Below are 12624 nucleotides of genomic sequence, written 5' to 3' on the forward strand. Positions count from 1 at the left end.
AGTGATTATCGGGGGGGTGTTGCATCTGAGCACGTAGTCTAACTCCTCTAGCTCCATGTTAAGCCTACCAATTCAAATTCCCTGTGCTCTGCTGCTTCTTCTCAGGGTCAGTTACTGAGACACCCCCCCCCCACTTCTAACAAGAGAGAAGTTGGGGAGTTGGAAGCAATCTATGGAGATGGTGCCACAAAACCCATAAGGCTGTGTCTGGATTATTCTCTGCTAATCAGGGACCTTGATAATGAAAGCAGTCATGGCCATGAGGTACTGACTCTTTGGCCCAGCACACTTTTGTGATGCCTACCTGGGGAGTAGGGTCCTCGTGTTGGCTGTGAAAAGACCTTGCCCCACATGCTTTTGGACTGAGTGCTTCTTAAGAGAAAAAAAAAATGAACGTGGGCCAAGGTATGTTTGCTTGGGGGCCAAGGGACCTCATTCTGTGTTGTCAGTGACACCAAAGTGGCTTCAGAGCATCTGCCATCCCTTCTGTGTTGGGGACCACAGCCCCGCTGGATTCTCTTGGAGAAATAATGAGCCAGGCCAAGGGAAGCATCTACCTATCACCTGACGAGTGAGAGTCTGCAGATCCCATGCTAGGAGCGCAGGCCAGGGCTCCTTTGCAGGTAGGTCTAGTGGGGGTTTTTGAGGAAGTGGATTGGATCATCAGACAGAGACACAATGGGTCTGAAGTGGAAATGTAGAAGGACAAGAAGGACCAAAGGGATGGAGGACTTTGGGAGAAAGAGAGGGTTCCCCTGAAACTCCCTGCAGACACACCATGAGACATTTCTCCTCCTCCAAGGAAATGAGTTCAGTAGGTATGGTCCTTAGTTTGTGTCTTCCCATCTGACACTCTTGCTGGTGGCTTTCCTGGCTTTTCAGTTAGATAATAGCCTCACCTCCATCTGGGTCTGGGTGCGTGTAGGTTGGGAAGATGGTGCGGTGGTACCTGGGAAGGACCCAACACCTGCTTCCTGATTGCCCGGATGCAGATGAGGGCCTCCAGAGGGTGGAGGTGAGGGTGGAGAGTAAGTAATGGAAGGAGGATGAGGCTTCCAGGAGCATACAACTTGAGTCCTCGAGTCACTCAGCACAGCACAGTTTCCCCCTTTCCCCCACCTGGTGCCTAGAGGGAAAGCCACACTGCCTAGTTTCAGGAAGCACCACTCAGATCAGTGTCCATGCGGATGGCAGCCCCTGAAGCATGACATGTGGATGTGCATGTATTGCTGTATAACAGAGTACCACACATTTAGGGAATTAAAACAATACTGATTTATTATCTTACACTTCTGTGAGTCAGAAGTCCAAAATCATTTTCATGGGCCAGAAATCAAAAAGTCAAGGAGTCCATGCTTCTGAAGGCTCTAGGGGGAAATCTGCTTCCTCATTTTTCTAGTTTCTAGGAGCTGCCTGTATACCTTGACTCGGGGCTCCTTCTTTCACCTTCAAAGCCAGCATCGTAGCATCTTTTCTCTGACCTCTACTTCCTCCCTTGCATCTTCCCCTTCTGACTCTGACCTTCCTGCTTCCCTCTTAAAAGGAGCTTTGTGATTACATTCAGTCCAGGATCATCACACCATCTCAAGATCTTTAGTTTAAATACTTCTACAAAGTTCCTCTTACCATGTAAGGTGACATATTCATAGGTTTAGGGGGTTTGGATGTGGACATCTTTGGGGAGGGCGTTATTCAGCCTGCCATAAGGCGCATAATCTGTGCGGATGCACACGGAGGCCCTGGGAAGGGACTTCTCCTCCCACGTTGGCTAGGCGGGCTCTGGACTTGGGCCATTGTGGCCCTACTTCTCGTGCACTGGCCTCCCAGCACTGCACCCTTTGAACTGAAGGCTGCATTCCCTCAGCATCCTGTCCAGTTGTCATCATGTGGACCCAAGAACAGTGAACCTTCCACCGTTCACAGAGAAGTCTGAGCAGTGCAGTCAGATTGCCCTCTCCCTCCTGTCACTAATCCATTGTTAGGAACAAATTTCATACTCTTTTACTTTATCTTTCCCAAAGGATATTCTTTCTCCCAGAAGCTCTTTCTTGTACAGAGAAGGCCCTTTCTTGTCAGCCCCCAAAACATACTAGAAAACCTGTGTGTGTCTGAACCCTCAATGTGGAGACACATGAAGCTCTTGAGTTAGGATCCTACTGCCATCATGACACAAGATAAAATTATCTCAGGCGGAAAATACACACCAGTAAAACAACTTGTTGATCTATTTATTTTTAATAAAATAACAATTTTGAGGATGTGAGACTGAAACAAAACCTATGTGATAACCAGTTGCAATAAATTATTTATCTTAACTATGCAATTTGGAAAAAATATGTTTGGCACTATGTAAATGCAGCCTTTTTCAATAACATAAAGCATTTGTTGTATTAAACATTTATTACTTTAAGATAAATAGAAAGCAGATTTCTCAAGATCAGCATTAATACAGATACTACTATTAATACTGATAATAAGAAATAATAATAAGATCGTCACATAAATAATGAATGTTATGCTCCAGTCTCATAGCCCCATTGGCTCATGTACAAACCAGGGATGCCAAGTGGCAGCCACTGTTGTGCTTCATATTCCGACACCTGATCATCTAGGGTTAGGGTGAAGTGGCTGAATAGATAGTACCTTCTAGTGCTATTTTTAAAAACAATATAATAGGGGGAGGTTTATAGCTCAAGAGGTAGAGTGCATGCTTAGCATGCAGGAGGTCCTGGGTTCAATCCCCAGCATCTCCTCTAAAAAAAAATCAATAGATAAACTTCCCCCAAAAAAATTAAAAAAGTTTTTTTAAACCAATATAGCACACAAAATGTTATGGGGATACACAGTTGGTACATCAGTTTCAGTCTGGACTCACAGTAGAAAGAGGTTCTTTCTGACCATGCACCATCCATTGCACCATCCCAACATATGCATACACACACACACACACACACATACACACACAAACAGTCATCACAAGGGCTCAGGGAACTGGTCTCATGAAGTGGGTGAATCTAACAGAGACTGAAGATGTAAAAAACTCAAGAGTAGAGGAACAGATAGCTGCAGCTCAACGGTCTGAGATTAAAAATAAAAGACTAGGAAACATCTTGGCTTAGTCATAAGTAAGAACCCAAATTAAGAAAAGGACCTTTCCATGAGAGCCATGATTTGAAACACAAAAAGAACCTGAATCACCCAGAAGAAAATGGAATCCGGACCAGAACCATTAACCTTTCATCTTTCATTTGGGGAAACTGAAGTTGCTGTCAAGAACATCACTACAGGCTTTCACGTCACCCATTATGTAACTAGTTCTCATTCTGAAGGAGGGTCCCATTATTCATAATGTAAGGAACCTAAGTAGCTGCACAATCTTTGAAGGTCAAGGTGTGCCAGTATTTTTTGTTTCATATATTCAGTTCATCAGCTCTGAGCCCCATTCACAAAGGTCAGCGAGACGCCAGTCTAAAATCTTGTCAACTTCATAACATCCTCATGTCTAAAGCCTTCTCTGGATATTATTAGCTAAGGATAGCTGGATCTGGTTAACTTCACTCATCTACAAGAATCTTTATTCTTCTGCCCAAAGTTGGGAAAGTCAAGGAAGTAGCACCTATCATAGAATTCTGCCTTAGAGAGATTTGTAGTTCTGTTAAGTTTGCATTAAATATCTCCACTCTAGATACGCAGGTCAGCCCTTAGCTGAATAGGGGGCTTTGACCTGTACTACGTTGCTTAGTAAACTGAAGGGAGAAGACTTTCCTCGAGTCCCTTAGACGTTGGGATCTAAGGAAATTGTGAGGGAAATCTGCAGTAAGATGGTAATGCAAAACCTCTCCATGTGCAGGGTCTGCTACATACTTCAACGCTAGGTGTGAGTATTTTTATTGAGGTGAGGGGGTTCACAGAAAGTGAGTAACATTCTGCGCTTCAGTCAGTGTGGAGCAGAGAAATGAGAGAAATTCTGGGAGGTGAGAACGGGAGTTTGGTAGGAGCCAAAAGTGACCAGGAGAACATGAGCCCCCGGGGAAGTAAGAAATGTAGGCAGGCTTTGGACTTCCCACCATGTGTGGGTTAAAGCCAGATCACATTTCCTCCACTTCAAGAGACTGTGTGGCCTCAGTGGACATCTGAGTTACACTCATTTCAAAAAAGTCAGTCTCTGCTTTTTTAAGAAACTGTGTTTTATAAACCTCATGCAGTGAAGGTGAGTTACAAATCCACTACGCCATGTTACCATGACCTGGGCTAGATGAGGCAGGTAGAGATGCCCAGAGGAGAATTTGTGTTTGAAGCTTGGAAATAATGTGGACAGGACAGCAAGGAGGAAAACAGACCAGAGTAGGGGAACGTGGGAGAAGGAACTTGGGCTGTATCAGAAGGTAGTGGGTAAGTGATACCTTGATGGTGTTAAAAACATGAGAATTCGTTTTGGAGCGTGGCAGCATGGGCTTCGTGGGAAAGCTGGCAGAGTTGCTGGGGGTTCTCTGATCATCACATTGAAAAAAATTAAAGGCAAGTGGAAGCTCTCAGATTTAACCATCATTTCTGAAAACTCATTGTGGGCCATCATTTGAGTCAACTGGAGTGATTCAAGTTTGTTAATCTTTCTAAATATTACAATATGTGGCAAAGCGAAAGAAGTTTTCTGACAGATTGAGTTACTTTTTTACTGAGTAACAAGGGAAATCTGTCAGTGAAGCCAGTAAGTTTCAGAGTTTTGAATGAAAGACAATTAATAACGTATCTACCAGATGAACAAAGCTCGCCAATGTAATTACAGCAGAACTTGAGAAATTGGACGAAAACATAAAGGCACACTATTTGAAGAAAGAAAACTCCTCCACTCCAAGCCACACTAAATCAACAACAAAAAGTCACTTTAGAACCTCTCATTTTAAAGGGAAGTAAACTTATGCCAGGAAGATCATTTTAAGAGCCTTAAAAATAACTAGGCAGGCAGTCAAGTAAACTTTAGTATGTTCTCTTGATAAATTAATCCCTTTAATACTATGAAATGTGCCTCTTTATTGCTAATCATATTCCTTGTTTGGAAATCTGATATTAATACAGTTGCTCCAACTTTCTTTGGATTATTGTTTGGATTGGATATCTTTTTCCATCCTCTTATTCTACCAAGAATCAGTTTTATTGAAATATAATTTACATATAAAATATTCACCAATGTTAGGAATATCACTTGAAGAATTTTGATCAATGTGAACAGCTATTAACCACTATTGTGGAGATGATATAGAACATCTCCCTCACCCTATCAGGTCCCTTCATGTCCTTCCCTGTCCCTTTCCTCCCTCATCACCTGAACTCTATCAACCACTGATCTGCTCTCTGTCCCTATGGTGTTGCCTTTTTTTAGAGTTTCACGCGATACAGCACATAGCCTTTCATGTCGTGTGTCTTTCACTTAGCATAATGCTTTTGCGGTCTGTATATATGGATGAAGTTTTATTGGGGGCGGGTCAATGGTTTGTTTTATTGCTGAGTTGTATACTTTTATAAAGCTAAACTACATTTTTTCCCCATGCATCAGCTGCTGGAGATTTAGGATCTTTCTGGTTTGGAGCTATTACAAATAAAGCTGCTATAAATATTCTAGTACAAGTCTTTGCAGAGATGCATTTCCCAGGATGCATAACCTAGGGATGGAAGTGCTGGGTCATGTGGTTGGTATGTGTTTAACTCTCAGAAACTGCCAAGCTGTCTTCCAAAGTAGCCCACCATCAATATGTAAGATTTCCACCTGTTCCACAACCTCACTGACACTAATTTCTTTCCATTTTAGCTGTTCTCTCCTTTTAGCTATTATTCCTTTTGATTTTAATCTAGTGGGTCTGTAGTGGTATCTCATTGCGGTTTTGATGGACATTCTTCTAATGCAAATGATATTGTGAATCTCTTTATGTGCTAATTTACTACTTCCTATTTGCTTCTATTCTTTTCAAACGTACGTATTCAAATCTTTATTTCCCTTCTAATTGGGTTATGACTTCTTTATATACTTGGGTTATAAGTCCAGATACATGTTTGGCAAATATTTTATCACAATTTATGACTTGAATTCATTTTCTTTACAGTGTTTTTGGAGAATAAATGTTTTTAATTTTAACAAAGTCCAACTAAAGTTTTTCTTTTGTAGTTTGTGCTGTTTTTGTCCTACTTAAAAATCTTTACCCAACTTGAGTCTCTAAATTTTCTCATAGGTTTGTTATGGAATCTTAATAGTTTTGGCTCCTATATTTAGGTCTGATGCATTTAAAATCAAATGTATGGTACATGCTAAGGTTTGAGATTTAAAATACATATATGTAAATATAGATGGATAGCAAATGTTTCAAGTATCATTTGTTGAAAAGATTATCCTTTACTTGTTGGATTATCTTGGCACTTTAGTCAAAAATCAATTAAACATTTATGGATCTGTTTCCAGGGTCTCTATTCTGTTCCACTGATATAGGAGTCTGTCTTACACCAATACTACACTGCTTCATTACTATAGTTTATAAGACTTAAATTCAGGTGTGTAAACCCTCCAAATTTGTTTTTCTTCATCAAAATTATTTTGGCAATTATAGATTCTTTGAATTTCCATAAAGATAAGAGTTTCACTATCTGCAAAATAGCATTTTAATTGTTGACAAAAATGTCTGTGGGGATTTTATCTGGGATTATATTGAAAATGTAGTTCAATTTGGGGAAAACTGAAATCTTAATAACATGGAATCTTCTAAACCAGCAACATTATACAGCTCTCCATTTATTTTGCTCTTATTTAAATTCTCTCAGAAATGTCTTATTGTTTTCAGCACACAGTCTTGCAAAAGTTTTTTTAAACTTATCCCTGAATATTTCATATTTTAATTTTTTTGAGAATAACATTAAAATTTTTTTCAATATTTACTTGTCTGTTTCCTACTGTATAAAAGTGCAATTAATTTTAGTATATTGACTTTGGATTCCAAGAGTTTCCTAAATGTATTTATTAGTAGGTATTTTAGATTCCATAGGATTTTCTCCATAGATGATCATGTTGTCTGCCAATAAGGACAGTTTTATTTCAGTTTTCCCATTTGTATGTCTTTTATTTCTTTTTTTTGCCTCATTTCACTGAACAGAACCTCCACTATGAGGTTGACTAGGAGGGGTGAACAATTGCCTTGTTCCCAGTTTTAAGAAGTAAACATGCATCTTTCACAACTTACATGATGTTAGTTATTGAAAGCTATTCTTGATTATGAACATCAATTCTATTCTTGGGTTATTGATATTTTTTATCATGCATGGATGTTGATTCTTTTTCCAAATAATTTTCCTGCATCTATTGAGAGATTTTATTCAATGTTAAACCAGTCTTGCATCTTGAAGGTAAAGTCCACTTTGTCATGACATGTATATATATGTATACATATGCATATGTATGCATATGTATATATATATGCATATGTGTGTATATATATGGCATGATTAAATTTTTAATGTTTTGTTAAGGATTTTTGGACTTGTGCTCATATGGACACTTGTCGCTGTTTTCTTATAACTCCTTGTCTGGTCTTGGTGTTAGCATAAATCTTGCTTCATAAAAGGAGTTGAAAAGTGTAGCCTCCTCTTTTATTTTCTGGAAGAATTTATGAAGAATCACCCTTGTTTATTCCTTAAATATTTACTAGAATTCACTAGTGAAGCCATCTGCTCCTTTCTTTGTGAGAAGATTTTTACTATGCTGAAGCTATTCAGGCTATTTCTCCTTGGGTGAGCTTTATTTAGTAATTTGCGTCTTTTAAAGAATGTGTCCATTTTGTTAAAATTGTCGTATTTATTGGTTTACAGAGTTGTTGGTAATATTCCCTTATTAGTCTTGCAGTGTTTGTAGGATCTGTGGTGATGTGCTTCTTTTATTCTTGATATTGGTAATTTGGCTCTTTTGCCCTGTTTTTTGATCAATCTGGCTGGAATTTGATGAATTCCATTGATGTTTGTCATAGGACCAGCTTGATTCCATTCACTTTCTCTATTATATTCTGCTTTCTATTTCATTGATTTCTGCCCGTAACTCTATTTTTTTCCTCTCCGTAGTTTGAGCTTAGTTACTCTTCTTTTTCTCATTCTTTTAAATAGGGATCTAAGAACAATGGCTTCATATCTTCTTTGTTTTTAATCCTATATATTTCTCTCAAAGTACTTATAAATTTTGACGAGTTATATTTTCATTTTCCCTCAGTTCAAAATGTTTTCTACTCACTCATTTCATTGGTTTTTTTGACCCATGAGTTATTTAGAAGTGTGTGTTTCAGTTTCCAAATATTTTGACATTTTCCAGATATCCATTTGCTATTGATTTCTTGTTTAATTTTACTGTGGCCAGAGAACATACTTAGTATGATTATAATCCTTCTAAATTTGATGAAATTTGTTTTATGACTCAGAATATGGTCTACCTCGGTGAATGTTTTGTGTGTACTTTCTTTTGGTGGTGTGTTTTATAAATCTCAGGTCAAGTTAAAGTCACATACATACATGTTTATTTTCTGCCTACTGTCTATTAAAACTGAAAGTATTGTTGGAGCTGCAACTATAACTTTGGATTTTTTTTAATTTTTTCCATTTAGTTCTATTAGTTTTTGTTTCATGCATTTGAAAGCTTTGGTATAAAGTCCATTTACATTTAAGTTTATTATGCCCTCTTGATATATTGATCCTTTCTTCATTATGAAATATCTCCCTTAATCCCTGATTGTATTCCTTGTTCTTAAATTTATTTGGTCTGACATTACTAAAACATCTCCAGAATTTTTTTGATTAGGGTTTTCATGATACATCTTTTTTTTTTTCCTTTTCATTTTGGGCCATCTATGTCTTTAGATATAAGGATAATATTTAAAAAATCTAACCTAAAAACTTTCCCTTGTACTTACAGTGTTTCGATAATGCGCAATTGATGAGATGATTGACAGGACTGTAATTATATCTATTGTTTCAATATTCGTTTTCTATTTGTCCCATCTCCTGTTCTTTCATTTTCTGTTTTATCTGAATTAATTATATATTTTAATGATTGCATTTGATCTCCACAACTAGCTTTTGATGTGTAATTTATTGTTTTTATTTTTTGTGTGCCCTCAGGCTTATTTACAACACACATTTATAACATACCCCATTCTGCCTTCCAATACTGTTACATCACTCTTTTTATATTGAATGCATCTTGCAACAGACTTCTTCCACTTCTTGACATTTTAAGCTATTTTTGTCATGCATTTTCTTTCTGCATACATAAACATGCAATTCATTGTTTTTATTCTTGTTTTAAATAATTTTCTTCTAAAGAGACTAAAATGAAAAACATGTTTTTTGTATTTACCCACTTACTTACAATCTCTAAGTCTCTTCATCCCTGCTTTCAGATTTGGCTTTCTATCTTCTATAATTTTTCTCTTATCTGAAAAACTTCCCTTAAGAGTTCTCATAGTATAGGTTTGCTGGCAATTACTTTTCTAATTTTGGCTTATTTTAAATAGTTTTTATTTTGCCTTCATTTCTGAAAGATCTTTATGCCAAGTATAGAATTTATAGCTGACAGTCTCTGATCTAATTCTTTTAGGGTCTTGCTCCCTTGTTTTCTGGTTTGCATTTTTTCTGCTAAGAAATATGCTGTCATTCTTACCTTTGTTCCTCTATATTTGACTGGTCTTTTCCTCTCTGGCTGCTTTTGAAATAATCTTATATTCACTGTTTTCTAGGAATTTGATTATGATACCATTTGGGGTAATTTTCTTTGTTTCCTGTATAAGAGTTTGTTGAGCTTCTTGAATCTGTAGGCTTATTGGTTTCATCAGATTTGTAAAACTTTGGCCATTATTCCCTCTTTTTTTTGTTTGTTTCTCCTCTTCTCCTTTGGGAGCTCCAACCATATATTTATTAAACTATTTAATATTGTCACTCAGGTAGCTGCTTCACTGAAATTTTTTTTTCTCTCTGTACTTCATTTTTGGTGCTTCTATTACTATGTCTTCAAAACAACTAATTTTAAAAAATTTAATGTTTACTTTATCAAATTCTATCCCATGTAATATCCATTTTAGATGTTGTATTTTTCAGCTTTGTAAGTTCCCTTTTGATCTGTTTTAATCATTCATTTCTGTCTTCATCATAATCATGTTTTTCTCTGTCTTCTTGAACATATGGAGCATATTTATATAATTGTCTTACCATTCTTGTTGGCTAGTCCCATCAACTCTGTCATTTCTGGGTCTGTTTCTATTGAGAATTTTTCCCTTATGGTCACATGTTATAGTGTCCTGTTTTCTCATATGCTTACTATATATATTAATATTTGGATGCTGGATATCATGAGGTTTACAATTTGCTTTTGTTTGCTAGATTTTTTTGTTTTTCTTTATGTAATTTTGACTTTATCTAGTTCTCGCTCAATATTATGTGAACTGAGCAAGGTCCTCTGAGGCCTGCATCTGTGCCTTGTCACTGCATGCCAAAGCATAGTAGTTGAAGGCTGATTTAATCCCACTGCTCAGGTGACACCCTTTTGTGGACTCTCCCTGATGAATTATTTATTACACACCTTTCTACTCTAGCTGGTGGTCACATGATCTATTCTCAGCAATGTGTGAACTCTGGCAATTATTCTACCTATAGGTTTACAGTGTTTTCTTTTTTCCCCTCTGGCTATTTTCTTCCCCTGCATATGGAAAGCAATACTCAGTGAAATACTTATGGTATCACCTTGACAAATACCCAGACTTTTCTTTTTTTTCTTTAATTTTTTTGGGGGGAGGTAATTAGGTTTTATTTATTTATTTTATTTTATTTTATTTATTTTATATAAATGAAGGTACTGGAGATTAAACCTAGGACTTCCAGCATGCCAAGCATGCACTCTACCACTAGGCTATACCCCCCCACCCCAGACCTTTCTTTATGGAGTTTCATTTTCTCTGGCATTCTTTCCTGAAGATTCTAGTCGACTCTGCCCCTATGAGAGGGTCAAAGCCTCCAAACACTGTCTCCCAAATCAGAAAGACTGGTTGGCTCTGTTTGGGTTCCTCTTACCTTTGCTATAGCCTAAAATTGGATCTGGGTGGTGAGCAGAAACCATCGCAGGGACCGCTTCATTTGTTTTCATCTCCTCAAGAATAACATTGCTGCCCTGCCTGTTGTCTAGTGTCAAAAACCATTGTTTAATGTATTTTGTCCAACTTTCTAGTTGTTCAAGGAAGAGCCATTACTCTCATGAGAAGAAGCAGGAGCAGAATCCTCCTCATAAAGAGCTTTCACGAAGGCTATGCGGATCTCTGACTTTACCTCAAATGCAAAGGTAAGCCACTATAAGATATTAAGAAAGCACATGGCGTAATCAGAGCAATGTTAGAAGAGTTTGGTCACTTTCTCTAGGACTTTGCTGGTGTTATCCTTTGAGAGGAAACTGCTTGACATCAGTCCCACAAAGGGAACTTTGATGCAGTAAAATAAACCAGCACTGCATTTGGAGTTTGAATGCTTAAAGTGAGTGGGTCCCCATTCTGCCAGCTACTAATTATTTTGCCTTAGAAGTTTTAATGAATTAGTTACTTAGTAGGTGACACAGGTCAATGAACTTGTTTCTTCACCAGCAAAATGTTGGTAAAACCAACTTTCTCATAAGCCTCCTGGGAGAAGCAGCTGGGCATAGCATGATCAGGTACGTAAAGTCAGGGTATGAGAGCTCTAATTCCATTTTAGCCACTAATGTGCTGTGTCAACCACAATTGTAGAATGATTACCATTGGAAGGTACCTTATAATTAATTAATTTTAATGTCTTTAATTTATAAACAAGAAAATTCAGACCTTGAACTTTTCTATGTAATTTATAATGTTTTTCACTAATAAAATTATTCCAGGATTTCAGGATTTGGAAATGAAAGCTTTTTTTTTTTTACCTTAGGTTTTGACAAAAAAATGTAAAGTTTCACTAATATTTTAAAAGGTAGAAGAAAGGGTCTTAGTATAGACTATGACTTCATTGAAAATGTATAGTCAAGGTGACCCTAAACTCTTCTGCTTATGAAAATGGGTGATAAAGTTGGGAACTGGCCAGGAATGTGGAGGGAAGGCAAATAGCTCACTTTCCTCCAGAGAAAGTATGAACTGGTGATAAGAAATACAGTTCTAAATATTTTTCATATCCTGTACCACAATTTAGAAGGAATAAATTCAAATATCATCATAAACTAAAGATACAACTGCTATAAAACACTTAAAATATTTGTGAGAAAACTTGAGATGGGAATTCAGTGTAATCCCAAAGTAAAAATATAATTCTATTGAGCAAGCTTGGTTAAGACCTGCTTTTATGATTTCTAGCTTAGTGGCAAGCCATCATCCCTTTGTAGTTACAATATTAAATTATTATTTGATATCATTTACCCTCTTACCTTTCCTCATTAAAAGTGAATTTTTATAGTTTCTGCTTCCAGGAATATGGAGTAGGTATACTTGTCCCTATTTCTCTTGCTAAGTTCAACCAAACATAAGCTATAAAACAAACATAAGCTATAAAACAAACATAAGAATAATTTGAAAGATAAAGAGAAGATAGGGGTCAGGGTAG

This window comes from Vicugna pacos, chromosome 3 (genome assembly GCF_048564905.1).
Source record: "Vicugna pacos chromosome 3, VicPac4, whole genome shotgun sequence".
Classification (NCBI taxonomy): Eukaryota; Metazoa; Chordata; class Mammalia; order Artiodactyla; family Camelidae; genus Vicugna; species Vicugna pacos.